At 50.7% G+C, this 18,957-nt stretch overlaps 1 long non-coding RNA gene across 6 annotated transcripts in view; it reads left to right on the top strand.

Annotated features, from left to right (window-relative positions):
* The window catches only part of LOC118973920 (uncharacterized), a 63,393-nt gene that overhangs the window by 304 nt on the left and 44,132 nt on the right, over positions 1-18,957 (top strand). The window contains exons 2-5 of one of the 6 annotated variants that reach the window (XR_012122905.1): positions 95-5,794; positions 6,178-6,264; positions 7,974-8,025; positions 8,448-9,529. This is a non-coding gene — a long non-coding RNA (uncharacterized lncRNA). Of the gene's footprint in view, positions 1-94; positions 5,795-6,177; positions 6,265-7,973; positions 9,531-9,560; positions 10,510-18,957 lie in introns of those variants that run through there. The other 5 variants (XR_005063448.2, XR_005063451.2, XR_005063449.2 and 2 more) reach the window with 5 other exon arrangements.

An 18,957-nucleotide genomic window follows, 5' to 3' on the forward strand; every position in this document is an offset into this window, starting at 1 on the left:
GGACGCGAGAGGAGGGGAGGAAGCCAGAGTGGAGAGGCTGGCGGGTGACTCCGGGAAGCCTAATGTGAATCTTAATTCTGATTTCAATGTCCAGGCAGGACCCTCGCCCTAGGGTGTCCCCCGACAAGCTTGCAACACCTCGGAGCTTTCAGCAGCCCCGAATCACAGCGACAGGAGCAAGGTCTTCACGGTAGAGGGAAAGCCACCGTCCACGGTGACCGACGGAATGTCATCAAAATAGCACTTCTGAAGAAAGTGATAAGGCAAATAAGTTTGCCATTGACAAGTGACATTTGTAGAGTGAATTCGGTCTCTAAGACAAGGGTAAGCTATGTAAAAAAACCAAAACAAAACCCCAAACCAAAACACCCACGCACGCATTCACCGACAGGTTGTGTGGGATCTGGCACCGCGAGCAACGCGGGAAGCAGTATTGTAAACTGAGTACTTACTGGAAATCGTGCCGATTGCAAAGGAGACCGACCAGAGGCAGGACGCTTTCAGAATTCCTTTTCCAGAACAGGGCAGGGTTATTATAATGATCCTATTAATCGGAAATCATTAGGGAAATTTGCATATTGAAGCTTATTTACATACACTGCCCTTGAGAGGCTGCAGGTCTGTGCCTTACAGTGTAGGTGGCAAAAGAATGTGATTAATTATGCAGAAATAGTGATTGCTGGTGTCACATTCCAGCACTTACAGTATTTTTAAAGCTTTATGGCAGCCCTAGCCATTGATCGACATCTTCACATTATATAAAAAACATTCTGTCATATATGAAGTTTGAAATCTCTGTCCTGGTCCCGAGTACAGCTTCAGGGTTTTTCCTTTTTCTTTCTTTCTTTTTTTTTTTTAATTTGCTGTAAATCTTTAAGAACTCATTCCTGTAGTCTAAATAAAAAATGTGCAGCTATTTACTCAAATACTTTTCAGTTACTTCAACACCTAATTCAACTGAAGACCACGGATAAATTAGTTGTGCTTTGAGCCTTTTATTTTTCCAGAAAACAATAAACTAGAAACTTCGAGAAAATGTAGTAGTTGAAAGTATCTTGCTTACTTTTGTCTCAATCTCCATCTCCTTTGCATGTAAGAAAGAGGAAGGGGCAGAAGAAAAAGAAAGGCTAAATAATGGAGAATCAGTAGTTTTCCCTTCTATTGATGAATTCCTCAGCTGGTGGGCCAGCAGGTCCCTGTCACCAGCTGCAGCCATGTGCCTGCCCCAGGGCTTCTCTTTAGGGAGGCAGAGTTGGTGGTGCCGAGGTGATGTGGCACTTTCAAAAATTCCAGCCACTTCAGTTTGGAGACGGAGGTGGATGGTTTCCTGACCAGCAGAGAAGTCTGTGGAGGGTCTGGCCCTGCCAATGCCGCCTGCAACTCCGTTCCTGACAGTGTTCGATTAACAACCTCTCCTCTGATATTAAGTCTGGAAATGATTTAACACCCGAATCCCCCACAGTTCGAGCCTTTTGATGTACTTTGTGTGCATGTGTTTCTGTCACATACATGCCACAGTGGAACAGATTTTGTTTTGACACTATTTTGGTTCATGATGTTATACTTTGACTATTTTACAATAATAGCCAACGTAAACAAACATCTTTGGGATTCTCAAATTATTACTTGTGATTCTTGGACATTGCGGCTCTGCGATACTGACGCATTCCTAGCTTTTTCCAAGGACACCGTATGTTAACATTCGTGCCAGCCTCATTATCCCAACAGCCAGACTGGTTCGTAATGAGCCTTGTGCAGTACTGCTTTACACACTTGCAAAGTTGATCAAGGCAGTGCCTTCTCCCATGATCATTTTTGTACCCTGATGTAGTAAAACTGCTAAATATGGTGAGCATTTTCTGGTGTTTCTTTCTTTAGCTGCCATGTCAGAGTCCAGTCAGCTCGATTGTGTTGAATCCGATTCGACTGGCACCTACCCAGTTGTACATTCATTTTAAAGATCATTTTAAGGGGATTATGAGGCTGTATAAGTTAATGATTTCTAAAAAAATACCTGCGTTACTAGTATGTCTGTCTCAGGAAGTCCAATACGAAATTACCTTAAAAATTGTGTTTTCGTGGGGAAAATGGTGCTGGAGCATTGTCGGGGTGGGTTAAAAGGCATTGAAAAATCCGTCAATTGGTGTCTCTGTGGGTTTGCATTTGAGGCCTCTAAAGTTCAAACGGTCCCAGCTGCCGAAAGGGGCATGGATTTGCTAGATTCGTGGGTGGTGGCAAGGTGTGAAGGGCTTCCGGTGGGGGTGGCGGCACCGTCGCCTCCGCTCACCCGCCGGGACGCCCTCCACTTAAAGCTCCCCCGACCGGGCTCCGGGGCTCATTCCCTCTGTCTCCGTCCCGAGCCGGCCGGCGGCTCCCCACGCTCTGGCCCCTCGCGGTAATCAGAAGCAGCTCCGGCCGGGCCGCGGCCGCCCGTGCAATCCCCGCGTGATGCAACGGGGGCGGGAGGAGCCTGCGGGGGGCTCGAGATCCGCCCTGCACATCTGGCGCAATTGGGAGCGCTCGCCTTTCTTCCCCCCGGTTTTGTTCTCACAGCTGTGTCCATTCCGCCTGTGACCCCCCGAGTGATCCCTGACAGGTGATGAATTGGCGGCGGCGGCGGCGGCGCGCGGGCCAGGCCGCGGCGGGGCCGGAGCCGGAGCTCCGGAGCAGACTCTCTGGCGCCAGGCGCGTGACGCCGCCCATTCACGCCGCCCTGCAGCCTTGTCCTCGCGGCGCCGCTCAGGCGGCTGCCATGGCAACCGCGCCGTCACTCAGCGCGCGCGCCCAGCTGATCAATGCCTGCGAGGCCCGGCGGTCCCAGGCTCGCCCCGGCGCGGCCGCCCGGCCCGCGCGCACCTGCAGCCGCCGCCCGTCTTAAGTTTCGAGCGATTTGGGGGAAGGAAGGAGGACCGAGAAGGAAAGCCAGGGGAGGGAGGGTCGGGGGCAGAAGGAAAAAAGCCGGGAGAGGAAGAAGAAAGAAATCTTCCTTTTGCAGAAAGAGGCATATTGGGGCTTAGAGGTTACCAAAGCACAAGGTTTTACTTTGTTTTGCAACCGAGGCGTTCAGGGTGAGGCTGGCGCGAGGGAAGGTGGATGGGGAGAAGAGGGCTTAGTGGATGGCGAGATTTATTTATCCCTTTGGATCCTCTCGGGGATGACTTTGGTGCTGGACTCCTAAAAATACCTTTGAAGGACCCCCCACTGCCCCCCGCCCCTCTCCTCGGAACTATTGGAGGTTGCCCTAAGAACATCAGATTTCTCCAGACCTCTCCACCCCTTCGCCCCAGGGAAGGCGGGAGGAAGTGCAGCCGGGACTGTGGCTTCGAGCCTCTGCGCTCCCGCGGACCCGCGTCCGCGTCCTCGTTACCACTCCAAAGCCGGGCAGACACAGCCCCTTTCCAATGCTGCATTTTTCTTCTGTGAACATCAAGACGCATCAAGAGACTTCCAAGTTAGCCTGCGGGCGCAGACGCCGCTTCGGTCCTGGCTTTATCTCTAGGGAAACTTCCGTTTTTAGAGCCAGATGCCAACATTCCCGGACAGTTTATGGCATCCGGATCCCTCAAGGGCGCTCATCTGCAGTTTAGAGTGTTAGCAGCAGTTGCTTGTCGGCTGTCCTGGAGAAGAAATCCCGAACACGGATGTCCTCTGCTGGCCCTGAAGGGGGTTGGGGGGAGGTGCACAACTGTTCCCGATGCTCTTATCTGGGTTAGCAGAGTTTGTTGTGGTTTTCGAGGAAACAGCATCTGGATTACATAAGGATTCAAGTTTTTGCTTTACTTGTTTATTGAATACCTTGGCAAGAGGTGGCCCTTACTCTGAAACCAGATAACCGAATTTGGGTCTAAAACAGCCTTAGATAGGGGCGACTAGAGGGGAGGAAAGGAGCAGAGCCACAGAAAGCAAACCACGGGGATGTTTATTTTTCTCCCTTTGGGTATTTTTTTTAAGACCGGCCCAAGCTCCTCCACTTCTTGACGCACAAGCTAGTGACTGCATTAACAACGCGCCTGAGCTACCACAACGGCGTAGCAGTCATCCCTTCCCCCACACCACCACGATCCGGCCCTAATTCCTTCTAGGATCGGCGCGCGGTCCTGTTTGCCCAGGGATCTCAAGGGCACCAGGAAAAATGCCGTGCTAAATCCAATTGCTTTCAACCGTCTGATCTTCCTGTAAGGAGATCACCTTTCAGCTCCGTTCAAAGAAAGCAAAGTTTGGGAAGTTCGGCGGAGGGGCCGATTTAACTACCAGCACAGCAAATATTTAGTTACAAATGCTGTGAAGGGCCCCGATTTGTGGCCGCGCTTGGCTTTCACAAAGGATTTTCCTGTGACTTTTGTTCCGGTCACCAAATTAAAAAAGAAAATTAACTTGAGCGAGAGATAAGGTCTTGGAAAACAATCCCGGGCCGCCCGCGAGCTGGCGGGCGCGGGGCTGGCGTCGCCGAGTCTACGCCGCCCCGAGGCGCGCGTCGTGGGGTCCGGCCCCAGCTGGGACCCTCAGCCGCCTCGCCCTCCCCGCGTCGGAGCGCAGCGCCCAGGCCTCCTTGGCGTCCGCCGGCGTCCGTGGGAATCCGCCGCAGCCCCCTCCAGACGGCGACGAGGGCAGGCTTGCACGGAATCGACCTACGTCTTAATATTATAATGCGGCACCAAAAGCAAAACCCCAGGCTCCAGCTTGAGAGCCCCTAACAAGAAACACATTGTGTACTTTTTTTCTTTCTGGCCGAAGCCACGTTTGCGCGCCAGCCGGGACGCAGCGCCAAGTCCGTGACTTCAGTGGGGAGGAACCAGGGGAGGAACCCGCCCGCCCCGCAGCACGTGCGCGCCCGACGGGGGTGGCCTCCCCACCGCGACCCTCGCCGGGGCCGCCTCCAGGGCCCAGGCGGGGAGCCGAGGGGGGTGCGCTTGGCGGACACGGGTCCTGGGCGGGCGGCGCTTTGGGCATAGCCCTTTGGCGACCAGAGGCCGGCACGGCCCCACACCTGAGGCCTGGCGGCACCAGCGCGGTAACTGTAATCGCTGATCTTAGGTTGAGTTGATAGACTTGTTTATAAAATGATTTTGACACCCATCCCTGACCTCCTGCCTACAGCTGGATGGCTTTCACTTCCCTGTCCTTTTTTCACTTTACTGTGTCCCCTTCCTCACCCCCACTCTGCCAATCTCCATGACAATTTACATACCTCTTTCCCAGTTAGACCGAAATCACAGAACATTTTGCAAGGCCCTTGATACCTGTCACGTGTCACTGCTACCCCATTCTGCAAAAGGGGACAGGATCTAGGGCTGCATCCTCTGGGAGGCAAGTGCTGGGGACTTCGGGAGCAGAAGGTACCTGTAGGGACTCCTGCAGCAGTCCCTCGGCACCTGCTATCAGCATTCTGGGGGTCCTAACATCTTCCCAGTGCCAGGACCCAATGACACCAGGGGCCTGGGTCTGCTTCCATGCTGCAGCACCCATCAGCAGGACCCTGGAGGAAAGGCCAGGTGAATTAACTCCTATATTTTATTTTAACCATGCCTGCCTTTCTGGAACTATGTGAGGAGCACAGATATTATATTTTAAAGAAAAAAGAGCCACATGGTGGTCCTTTTTAAGGGAGATTAAACATTTGCACTGGGTAAGAATAATGAATTATTTACAAGCCTTTCACAGCTCACCTGTTTTGCCCTTTACCTTGACCTGATGAGTTAGGCAGGGCAGATGCTGACCCCATTTTACAGAAGAAGCTGAGGCACAGATGAATGGGCCCAAACTCCCTGGGACAACCTTCTGTGACCATGCAAAGGTGTGTGACCTTGACCCCATGTGGGGTGTTGATTACTTTTATACCTTGCAGTTTGTTCCAGTCCTGCAGTGCTGGATTACCCAAAGCCAGGGATTTGCAAAACACTTTGTTCTCACCTTCCTCAGAAGTTAACACTGAGTGACTGAGCTTGACCCTTTATTAACAAAAAGTCAACTTAGATCTGGGGACTTTTCAAAGCTTAGTGTATGTACCACCTTTACATGCAGAGTCCTGGGGCCCACCTCTGGAACTGCTGAATCAGAGAGTTTAGTGAGCAACTTAGGAACCAGCCTTTCAACAAGGAAGTGCTAATGTGCGGGGTGCAGGGACCACACTCTGAGACTCCTCAGGTGAACAACTGGCTTATTGAATCACCCCTGCAGTTGGTGCAATTTGCCTTCTGGGAAAGAATGAGCCATCTTGGACCTGAGGACCAACACATTTGTTTTCAGAAAACTTAAGAGGACAAGGTAAGTCTGTTATATTTACCTATGTTTTTACTTTTTCCCTGTTCTTTCTTCCTTCTTGATGTTCTAGTGTTCTTTCTTTGATACTTTCTCTTCTGTTTCAAGAGCATCCTTTAGATGTTCTTTTAGGGTAGGTTTGTTGGTGACAAGTTCTCTTAGTTTTCCTCCATCCGAGAAGGTCTGGTTTCCCCTCAATTTCTGAAGGATATTTTTGCTGGATGTTAAATTCTGGGTTGGTAGTTCTTTTCTTTCAGCATTTGACATATTGTGTCACTTCCTTCTGGCCCCATGGATTGTGATGAGAGATCTGCAGTCATTCAAACTGCTTTTTCTCTGTAGATAAAGTATTGTTCCTCTCTGCCCACTTTCTTTGTCTTTAGTTTTCAGAAATGTGCCTGTGATGTACCTTGGTGTAGACTGCTTTGTGTTATTCCAGTTTGGGATTCTCTCAGCTTCTTGAATCTGTAGGTTTTAAGACTTTTGCCAAATTTGGAAAATCTTCAATCGTTATTTCTTCACATACTTTTTCAGCCCCACCTTCTTTCTTCTCCAGGATCCTAATAACATGAATATTAGCTCTTTTATTATAGTCTCACACACAGACATATGAGACTAAGGTTTTTTTATTTTTATTTTTTATTCATTTATTTTATTACTCTACTTTGTTTTGGTTGTACGAATTGGGTACTTTCTGTTGTTTTATCTTTGAGCTCACTGATTGTTTCCTCTCTCCTCTCCAGCTTGCTTTTGTGCTCATCCAGTGAGTTTTTTTCTTTGGCTATTGGATTTTTCAGCTCTAAAATTTCCATTTGTTTCCTCTTTATATCTTCTGTTTCTTTGCCAAGATCTTCTATTTGGTTTTCTGTTTTTTGGAGCATCTTTGTAATTGCTCATTGAAAGCTTTGTGATGGCCCAGAAGAGCCCTAGGATGACCCCACTCCAACACCGGCTGACCACACACACACTCACTGGAAGCCAAGCAATAAGATCACGAGAGAGAGGAAATTGTTGTCTGAAGCCACCCCGTTTGTGAGTGGTTTGTTACATTGATAATGAGATGGCCACCAAAAGAAAAATTAGAGGGGGCATCAGAGTTTCTAAGAATGACTTTGTGCATGCATTGTAATTATAATCATTGATAACTTATTTGGCCTTTTCTCCCCTGAAAATAACTTTTTTTACAACACATAATTTATAATGAATAAAAAAGCACATCCTCACAGCCAAGAAAAGTGCATCCCTTGGAAAGAAATGCATGATGTTTTATTTGACAACTTAGGGTCTAGTACATATTTAGGAATACAGTGTAGGTCCTTTTTTAACCAATCAGAATCCTTACCAACTTTCCCCCAAGGTATAGACTGTATAAACAAATGTGGTGTTTATATTTTTTTTGGGACCAAACCAAGTAGGATAAAGGGCCCAACAGACTCCAGAGCCCCAGAAAGGACGAGGAGGCTGAGTGGTTGAGGAAGGTGGCTGAGTGAGGGCCTAAAGCTTCCCTAGTGAGGGTGTAAGAGCATCTGGTGCCTCCAGACATTCTAGAAACTGTATCAGAGAAACATCTCAAAGGCATCACTTCCCATCATCAAAACTTGTAGGAGATTTTAACATTTTTTTCTTTACAAGACATTTAGAATTTGGGTATGGGATTGTCATGCTTCCTAGTTAGGACCAACCTCTTTATCTCATTGTCTTGATTTGATGTCCAGAGTCTCCTGTGATACTGTTTGCCCTTCAGAGGACACCACTGGTATGAAGACGGTAAGGCTTGAGTGCTGAGAAGGGGCAATAGCTGTTGGCAGCTGCCCAAAAGCCTCTATCTTGCCCTGTGACCCCATCCCCACGTGGCCACTTCTGATCCTGAGAAAAGAGGCAGGAATGGGTTGATGCAACTACAATTCATTACATCCTGCTTTGAAGTCATGAGTCCCGTATTCCCAGTCAGGGGCCCCAATAAAATGCAGAAGAGCAGAACTCTTGCAATAAAGTGTCCCAGTTCTTTTGGCCACTGCTAGTGTGTGTGGGGGGGTGTGCTTGGAGGGAGGTGGGAGCTAAAGGCTCCCGCCTCTGTCCCTTTCAAGAACCCTTGAAAAAGCCTTGGCCTTTAGGGGCAGCTTTAACATGGCCCTCTGTTTCTTTATGCTTCGTGAGCATCTGCACACCTGACTGCAGTGTGTCCCCAGGTGAGTCGCGGTGAGCTCTGGGCTCCCAGCTTCTCCATCTGCATGTTGAGGTTTAAATAAGGTAGAAGACCAGAGGAAGCATTTCAACTCGGAATTTACCCCTCAAAGTGAGTCTGAGAACCGGCAGCCTGGGCACACTGAGAAATGCAGGATGTCGGGATCTAACCCGTGAGAATGAACCGGAAGCTGCAATTAACCAGAGCCTGGATGGCTCCTGGGCAGCGAAGCTGAGACGTGTGGAACTGACATTCTATCTGAGACTGTGGACAGAGCCATCTAGCAAAAATGCTCACACACTCACCTTTAAAGTAGCATCTTTTCAAGAGCAACACCATCCCTTTGAATCACTTAGCAGACTTAACAGCACTGCTGTCTCTGGCTTTCACATTGACCAGCAGCGCAGGGAGCAACGGTCCCATTTTGCAGATGAAGTGGCTGAGTGCAAAGGTGAGCCCGTAGCCACACGGCTGGGGTGTCACAAGGGAATCAGGACTGAAGCTGAGGGTGCGTTTTCCTTTGCTGTCCCACCAGGGTAACATGGGGGAATGCCTGTGGGCAAGGACATCTAAGGGGCCTTGTGTGGGAAGCAAGTCTGGGCATCACATTTGGCACTGGGGGTGCCAGGTCACCAGTGTGGGCACTGGGCTAGGGACGGTGCCCTGACTCGGCTGAGACCACAGAGCCTGAGAATTGCTGGGCTGAAGCCCCCACCCAGGGCCTCAACCCCACACCGTGTGGCAGCTTGGGTGCTCCCACATTCTGGCGCAGGCCGTTGTTTGGCCTGATCTCACCAAGGCTGAAAGAGACCCTCAGAGGTGGGACCCGCTTGCTTTCCTGGCTTATGTGTCAGAAGACTGCCCTGTAACCTGTGCGTCAGCACAGCCAGGAGATGCTGGAGTCGGAATCTGGACACACACCTGTCTGACTTCAAAGTCTAATCTCTTCTCTGAGTTACTTCCTAAGGCTTTCTGAGAGTGTGCCAGACTCATTTAATTATCTCTGGGAGAACTGCCTGCTTTAAAAAAGGAAGCTTGTACTGCAGATATTTTACCATAGTTTGAAACATGACATTTTGAAAAAAAATATTCTTAACCATCCTCCCGATGCCTGCAGGTTCCCTATGGGCCGCTGTGTCCTGATGACCGCCCTTGGGGGAAAGAAAGGCCACGCTGTCTGTGGGGCTACAGACGGAGCGCCCTGCACAGGTCCATGCGTGGGACGTCTTCTGGGCGGTGTGCCAGGGGAAAGCTGCACACTTGGGTGCGTGTGCCTTGTCCCAGCACCATGGCCAGGGCAGGCGGCCCTTTTGATCCTGTTTCCCTGTTCATAAGTGTGACTGGTGACAGCACCGCCCTCTGAATGCGATTTTGAACATTCCAAGCACTTCAGATGTACTACCTGGAAGAATGTAAATGCTCAATAAATAGGGTGGCCAGATAAGATGCAGAACATCCATTTACATTTAATTTTCAGGTAAACAATGAGGGTTTTTTTAGTGATAGTCCCCGTATTTTATCCGCTAAATCTAACAACCTTTTCAGTAAATGATCACTGTGACAGCCACAACCACTCCTTTTGACAGAGCCTAAGAATCTGTAAAGAAGTAGGAACTGGCTTTTATTTACCAGCTGGGACTAGTTAAGATAACAGGCGAGAAGATAACGTGTAGAATGTGGAGCACAGCCAAACCGCTGTGGAGCCGTCAGGACCAGAACGGCCAGAGTAGGCCACTGCAGGGCTCTTTTGAAAGCTGCAGTTTCCATAGACCCTCTTGGACCTAAATGGGTCCTCAGCTCCCCTCCACTGTTCTGCGCATGTCTGCTCCTCTTATCAGGTCCCAATCCATTTCCAGGGCAGGTGTCTGTGGCCGAGTTAGCTGCTGCAGTGCGGACGGCTGTAACAAGCAAACCCGAGGGTGTGTAACCACCTCCCCAGGCTGAGGTCCGCCTGTCACTCAAAGTCCAAAGAGGGTGTTAGCAACGGCAGGCAGCTCTGCCCTGAGCTGTGACTCAGGGATGCAGGCTCGGCCCGTCTTTGTGGCTCTGCCATGTTCACCGTGTGGGGCTCATCTACCGCAGGCCTGGAGAAGTGGAGGGAGCAGGGAGAAGTGGGGAGCAGCCCCTGGGTGGTGTGGGTCAGGCCTGGAGTTAGCTCACACTTGTGCTCGCATCTATTGGTTAGAACAGGGCTTCTCACCCCTGACACTACTGACCCCCTCCAGCTGGAAGATTCTGTGTTGTGAGAGGCTGTCTTGAGTGGGATGTTCCTTGGCCTCTCTCCCCTCCTGTAATTGTGACAGCCAAAGATGTCTCCAGACATTGCCAGGTGTCCCCTGGGGGGCAACATCACCCTGGCTGAGACCCACCGGGTTGGAGCTCAGGCATGGGGCCACAACCCACCGTAGTGGGACTGGGCGTGTAGTCTAGTTGTGTGACCAGGAAGAAAATACGCCCACTTAGGCCTGCTGGCCAGTCTTTCACATGTGACCTCCAGCATGCTGCTGGCTGTCCTGCTGTCATGACCCGGAAGCCTGGGGCAGAGCCGTGGCCAGTGGGTGAGGGGAGATAGCAAGAATTTGAGAGACAGGCTGGACTTGGATGGAACAAAGGGATTCCGGAAGGCACCACCATGTTTGGCAGCAGTAAGCATTTTTGAATAGATGACTGTTTTTGAGAAAGATGCAGTGGAAGAGGAAATGACCTGACAATTCAGAGATGCTTTTAAAGATAATGCCTGCATTCCCAGGCTGCCCTGGGGTGGGAGTGGGTCTGGCCTCTGCCATGTCGTGGGGAGGGGGCTTTGAGGGGTACTTTTGTCTTAGCTCAAGACCCTGAAGTTGTGCAGAGGGAAGAGCAGACTGGGGGTAAAGGGAAATGTAAAAATCTGGTATCTGGGTGTCTCCTCAGGGGGGAGTTGCCGGCGGAGCGCGGTACGGAGGATGCGCACCATTGTGTATATGGCGTTGTGTATGCGTATAAACATACCTGAATGAGAGCAGGAGGAGACAGGGAGGAAGCTGATTCCATAGTCCTTTCATTAATGTTTACATGAGTTGAACACGCAAACAGATCTAATGAAAACATGTCAGTAATGAAACGACAGAGTTTGCTTTAAAGAGGGAAGTGACTGCCTTGTGAAGTCAGATCGTACCTCAGGCTGGAGGAGAAGACAGGTTTTCCAAGCTCAGAAATCACAGCCAATGTGAATGGTAGCACTGAGGAAACAGAGCTCAAAGGCGAGAGGGATCCACCCAGCCACCCACCCATCCCTTCATCCAGTCAGTATTTTCCGACCACCTACTTTGCACCAGGCACTCTTCTAGCAACTTAGGAATCATCCACGAATTAAACTGCAAAATGTTTTTTTTTTCCCGTCATTTTAGAAGGCCAGGATGTTGCCTTCTAGTGGGGAGGGACAAAATAACCAAAATTGGTGAGTGCATGGCACGGGTTCCTAGAAGACGATGAGGTCTGCTGCAGTGGGGGTGGGGCAGCTCCGAAGAGGGTGGTCCCGGGAGGCTGTGCCGAGATGGGGACATTCGAGCAGGGACTTGAAGAAAGCGAGGCCCCCGGCTCATGTCGCTTGGAAGTTGACTGCAGTAAAGGAGCAGAGGGTCGGGCAGGAGCTCCCCTGCCTGTGGGTGGGCACATAACCCTGCCAGCAGCCCCAGGGACTCAGTGACAGCTTTAGGGGATCCATTTTAGTGGGAGCAAGGAGCTGAGACTCAGGTTAAATAACAAGACTCCTCAGAGTTTCTATTTAACAAGTCATAGAGCCACTAAGTGTTTGGTGGAGGGATGATGGAGACACGCTGTGCTGCTTTTAGTCAAGTCCGGGGAAAACTGAGGATATTGACCAGTGGAGGACAGCAACGTTTCCCCGTCTGCTCAGAAGCTGCGGGCCGTCTAGGCAGTGGTGGGACTTTGCTGTTTCGTTGTTGAAAGCACTGCCAAGGAAAACCTGTCTAGAATGATCTGGAAGCTTCTGGAAAATGCAGATCTGTAGCCTGCCCCCTACATATCCCATAAGAGTCTGGGGGTGGGCTGAGAAATAAGGCTTTAAATTTTTTCACAAGATTCCTGGGCAATCCTGGGATTCTGCTTTAAGAAACACTCCTCAGACCCACACCCCAGGTGGAAATTGACCACGTAACTGCATTTTAGATGAGGTCACCCAGGTGAATCTTACGGTTGTACATAAGATTGGAAGTGGCCCTGTGGTCATGCAGTGCAGTTTCTGACTTTTGGGGACATTGGAAGTACAGGAAATAACCACTTGAGTTTACTCACGTTCCATTTAAAAGCATGATTATTTATAATCAAAATAAATTAGGTTGTTCCTTTGAATGTAAACTATACAATATTAGAGAGATCAGAGGACGGCCTTTGAAGAAATCAAATTTAAGTGATCTTTATGTTTTGATAATGATGAAGTTCTGCTGTTCATTTTTATTTCATACTATTTCTGTCTACACGTATCTTTGCTCATGGCTCTGCACCATTCTCTGTAGGCAGAGTTCTAGGCGATCCTGTATTAACACCACGCGGCTGTTGTGTGAAAGCTTCGGTGGTTCCGCCGTTGGTGGAGTCTGGCCCGCCTCCACCCTTCCCCGCGTCGCCTGTGCCTCTGAGGAAGGTGCCGGCCCAGTCTGCTCCAGCTGCTGTGGGTGCCCTGGGTGCCCTCCCTCCCTCTGGGCGCGTAACTCAGCATGACTCAGCAACCTGACTTTTTAGGGGAGTCAGGAGGTTTTGCCACACCACCAACATATGGTAAACATTCACACTGTTTAGCAAAATCATGGTAAATTAAACACACCAGGAAAAAAAAGGCCCAGATTTCCTCACACCCTAAGTGCAGGAGATCAGGTCCAGGAAGCAGGGATCACGTTGAAAAAGCCATTTTCTCCCTGGCGCCGAACAGGAGAGCTGTTGCTCAGAAAGTGGAGGAAGAAGGAATGAAGAGGATGAACGAGGAGGTAAGAATGCTGAGCTTCTCTGCCCAGAGGGGCTGATGGACGTGTCTCCGCCTGGTTGGAAATAAACCAGCCAGCCAGGAGGAAAACCACGCCCAGGGTGTGCTGTGACCGCCACCGCAATGGGGGGAAAGGTACAGTTCATTCCACAACTGTGAGCTTACCGAACCTTTAGCTTGGGTCTTTCCCTTTTTTCTTTTTAAGTGGCACGAAAGTCTGGCTAGTTAGAAAGGACATCGCAGCGCCGATCCGTAGACACTTGGCAGTCTCTGCAAACGGGATTTTCATGCCGCGGGTCCTGCGGTGAGGGCCGAGCTGGCACTCACCCCTGGACAGCCGCAAGGAGCTCCCTCTTCTCCCTCGGCGGCCCTAGGGTCTCACTTAAAGAACAGCCTCTTTGAAGCAGCTGGTTTGCCCTGGCCTCCGTCCTGGGATGGTTTCTCGGTATTTGGGGTTCACGTGACAAAGGACATAGGCTGGATTCCTTGCCTTTTAGAGCTGACTCTTTTCTTCAGCTGAAGTAGCTTGTTATGTTTCAGGAAAATTTTGCTTTTTAGGCCATAAAGTGGAGCTTGAAGACTGGATGAGACTTTTGTGTTTTGTTTATGTCTTGACTGTGTACTGAAGGTTTGAAGGGCCTGGGAGGGAGGAAAGAGAAAGAGGTTTGCAGGGATGCCCACCCTGTCCCCAGGGGGTGGTGCACAAGCAGCTGTATGGGCCTCAGTGTTTATCACTCCAGTTAGTCAGGGTTTAGCACATGGGTAAGGCAACCTCCACAGAATCGTGCTCTCTCCTGCCAGCCTCGTTTGGTCCTCTGTATGGCACCTAATGCTCTTGGCGTGTTCTCATGGAATACACTCCTGCAGAATAGGGCCTCATTTATCCTTTGCACCCCTGTACCCCTGAGCCTACAGCAGTGCGTGGCACAGAGCAACCCAGGGAATGCATGAGGATGCACTTGGAAAGCTGGCTGTCATGAAAAATTCTCTACGTCAAAGTCTCTTCATTGATCCTCATTTAAAAATACGAGGTCAGTGTCTCCAATTTCCTCTAAATGAGCAGGAATGGGGTGATACGTAGGTCTGTGAGTGTATCAGAAGACATCTGGCTGAGCAAGGAATCTCGAGTAGAAAGAAAGGTTGAAGGACATGCAGCCCTCATGGAAGTACACCCACAGCCAAGCACAGACGTGGGCACCCATTTATGAATGGAGTCTGACCACTGGCAAGGATGCCAAATGTGATTTGACCCTGGACGGATCAGGAGAAAACCAGCAACTGATTGTTTTTTTACAAAAGTGTGACACTCACATGGTCTGAGTTTTGTTCTATTCAGTTTTTACCCGACAGTACGTCCTTTGACGTTTTTACCCGACAGTACGTCTGGAAAGAAAATTGTATTTTGAGGTGATCTGCTTCCTACCAGAAACAGCATCGCCGGTGGATAGAGGAAAGACAGTGCAGGACTCCTCAGAGATGTCATGATTGTTCTTAATAAGTAGTGTTTTCTTTCCTATGTAAAACCCTTTGGAAACATAAGGGAATGCCAGCTCTGTTTTTTTATCCTGCTCCCCCTACTGTAGACTAAATGTTTGTGTCTGCCCAGGGTATTTGGGGGCGGGGCCTTTGGGAGGTGTGGCCTTTGGGAGGTGTTTGGGAGCGACTGAGGTCAGGAGGGTGGGGCCCCCGTGCTGAGATCAGTGCCCTTACAAGCAGAGCCACCAGAGAGCATGCAGGGATGTGGCAAGCTGGCTGCCAGCCAGGTGGGGAGCCCTCACTAGCCACTGAATCTGCTGCAGTACAGCTTCCTGAACTGAGAGAAATAAATGTTTGCCACTTAAGCCAAATTTGCACTCAATGTTCACTCCACACAGCACATGTCATGCTGAGAAGTGAAAAGGTGAGAGGGGCCCCGTCTCTGCTCCCCTCCAGAGAGTGCATGGGCTGGGCACGTGGCAGACATGCGCATGTAACAAATGCACCTCCAACCCCAACAAACAAAGCTTTGGATTTCCAAGCAACGGTGTCAGGACTAGAGTAACTATGGAATTGATTCTCTGCGACAGCACACTTATGAGAGCAGCAGGGAATGCCACTAACAATGAGGAACAACACTTGGGCAGGTGTGAACCCCGAAGGTCCTGGGCAAATGTGCCACATGGTTGCTGAACTACAAACTGGTTGGTGACGCTTTGGATGCTGCAAAGGTTTCCACTGACACGTGGCAACTGAGCAAAAACACAATGTGCAACTGTTATAAAACACTGGTGCCTCTCTGCTCACTATCTGTGCGCACCAGATGAGTGACTTCACAGCCCTGTGGTGAAGGGTAGTGAAATTGGATGTAAGGGACAGTTTGGTGTGAAGGGCAGCAGTTGGCTATGTAAGGACACAGCAGGTACTCAGTTACAACTTCCGAGAGCTGCCAGCCTCCTCCCAGCCAGTCTTGTACACAAATGGGGCCAGAGTAGTTTTCTTCTAGCAAAACTGGGGTCCTGCTGTTCTGCTCCTAGCCTCTCAACAGTTGCCCACTGTTGACAGAAAGAAGTAGGGCTTCTGCACCAGGACTTCTCTGGAGTGCCCCATCCTGGCATGGCTCCAGGTCTCCACTCCACTGGGCTCCGTGCTCTCTGGCCCCTGCACCTCTGCTCACGGGCCCTGGAACGCCTCATCCCCACAGCTTCACAGGATACCTTTAAGACCTGATCCTAAATCAACTCTCCCACAGAGGCTCCCAGTCCTGTGACCGGTGTGGGTCCTTCTAACGCTTCTGTGCCTCACCTGGGAAGAACCACGTCAGGGTCTTGTCATCGCCCGCCTGAACCACAGCGACCCCTCAGAGGTCATATGTATTTCTTACTCATCTCTGTCCTCACAGGGCCCACTGTGGGGTGGGTGATTTGAGACTAGCTGCTGACTTGGCTAACTTTCCCTACGTATCTCCAAGAAAGGGGATCCTTCCACCCCCTGGTGCCACTGCCCAGTATCTCCAGAGGCAGGGCATAGGGACATGAGCTTCTCAGGTTCAGGAGGGGTCCTGGGGATGGCACGGTCCCTTGGCTGATGTGACCTGCTCAAAGCACAAAGCATTTTCCTTGGGTCTGGCCCAGGGTGAGGTGGCTTCATCAGAGGGAGGAGCAGGTGCAGTGCCTCCCCGCTTGCCTGCTCTGCCCAGGGGCCCCCACACAGAAAAAAACAGCAAGTGCATGATTACAGGAGTCACTGTAGTTCTCATCCTCAGCTGCCACGAGAGTTGTCTTTAGAAACTCAGATCTGAGCAGGTCACTCTGTGTGGTTCCCACAGGGGACAGAAGACCCAGCGCTGCAGGACAGTGGCCCACAGCCTACTTCTTCAGCCTGACTGGCCTGCACAATCCTTGCCACTCAATGCTTGGTCCCAACTGTCCTCAGTCCTCTGAATAGGCCAGAGCACACCACCCCGGGGCTCCTCAGCTTTCCGCAGACCCCCGTGCCTCCCCCACTGCTCAGCCTAGTCTGGAAGATCTCCCATTTATGCCTTGGGTTTGCAAAGCCTTCTGTGACCTAAGCTTCCAGTTAGAAGAGGCCATTTCCCCCCCGAAGGCTCCGCCCTGCCCTGTGCAGATGCCTCTCAAGGCACGAAGAGGGCCCAGGGGGTGAGTGTTTGGACCCTGGTCGTTGGTATCTCCGCTTCTCCCAGACTAGGTAAGCCCCTTAGAGATCTGTTCACTCTTGTTTCCCTAGCACTAGCACCTGCCACGCACACAGAAGGACTCCGTTAATATTCATGGAACAAATGAATGACTGAATTTATTCTCAGCAGAACTAAAGCAGCAATGAATAAAAGACACATAGCCGATTCACAGATATTCACGACACCCTAAGAACAGAAAGACCTGGACGTACACACCTTTTTCTCTGGAATGAAGCCTCGTGTAAAGCGTAATTGCATTATTTACTGACAAATCTTCTCCCTCTAGAACACTCTACATTGGGCTTGAGAGAGCCAAAGCCCACCATCAGGCTTACTGCTATGTGGTGCCTTTGGACAACAGGACAATAGGAGGGCCTGAGTGGGCAGACACACATGGCCCCTCTGGGCTTGTGGTACCCAACAAGCGGGGGGAGCGAAGCGCGAATGTCAGCCGCTATCTTGTTGCTTTAATCGATTGACCTGTAATGCTGAAGGCCGTGGAGGTCAGCTTGCTGTTACGGCCCTCTTATTACTCATTTCCCAAAGCAGGGCAGAGCTGCAGCCAGGCAAGGAAGCAGGTACAGTGTGAACTGTTAGATAGAACATCTTGTCCTGTTTTATGCCCAAAGGTACTACACTTTCGGAAATCTCCTTAATTCTGAATGCTATCACTGCCATTTCAAAAGGGGGTGAGAGGATGCATTTCCTTTTCACCCATTTTAATGCTACTTCTTTAGAAGCTTATTCCTGGGAGGCATTCCTATGATGCCCTGAACTTTCTGATTTATCTCCTAATGAAAATCAGCACTTTCTGAGCTGGTCCACGACGGGTCGTGAAGTTGGGAGTTTGCCCCAGGAGGGAAGTGCCACTGAAAATCTTAATGTTCAGCTCCTCCTGTCATCTGTAAAACAGCTCTGCTCGCGGATCCTCCTGGCCCTTTCTCCGGTGAGGATGGAGCCTTGCTCACATTCCAGGGCCCCAAACAGTTTCTTTCTTCTTGCTGAGTTAATGATACTTTGAAGAAAGCTTAAGGTTATTGAAGTTATTGAACCGGGGAAAGTGTGTGAACTGGGGAAAGGTCAGGTGTGATCGGGGAACATCTTCCCATAGAAGTCAAGGAGGATGAAAGGTGTCAGCTGCTCATCTCCTTTTCTGCACAGAACCGCTCAGCCGTCATCCCACCGAGGCAAGCAGTGTGCAGGGCGGGCCTGCCTCCTGAGACGTCAGCCCATGTGCTGCTTCCTACTACAAAGTAGTCGCCAAGCTCAGAGGTTAAGGTGAACGGTGACCAGGAAATCCAGCCTAAGCCTCCTTTCTGATGGGGATGCCAAAGACATCCGCTTGTAAGGAAAACCGAGCCCTTGGTTTTCTGAAAAGCTGGCGGGAATTGTCAGGCCCACGAAGCAGGGAGACACTGGTGTGAACAGAGGTATCATACAGGTTCAACCCTCCGCTTGGCTTTTGGTCGAAGGCCGGTGAGCGGAGGCTGTGGCAAGGGGGAGGCTGTCGGACGCCCAGTGATCTGGAGACATGCAGACCTCCGAGGCTCGGGGGGAGGTTGCAGAGCGGCACCACTGCCAGCCGTCTGAGAAGGGCCACAGTCACACTCCGGGCCCGCTATGGAATGTTCTTCATTCATGCCTGTAACGTGGGCACTGGTGCTGTGGCAGCTACTGGAATAGGAGCCCAGGAAGCAGAGACGGAAGATGCAAATTTGTAGGTGAAGCAGATGAATGAAGGTGAATGTTGCGAGGCCACAGGGTCAGTTCAAGGAGAGAGGCTTGGCTGGTGGGCGGAGACGCAGAGCAGGCAGCTCATCCCAACCGGAGGAGGCGGGGCTCGGGGTCAGGGCTTCCTGGGGAGGT

This window comes from Manis javanica, chromosome 1, assembly GCF_040802235.1.
Source record: "Manis javanica isolate MJ-LG chromosome 1, MJ_LKY, whole genome shotgun sequence".
Lineage (NCBI taxonomy): Eukaryota > Metazoa > Chordata > Mammalia > Pholidota > Manidae > Manis > Manis javanica.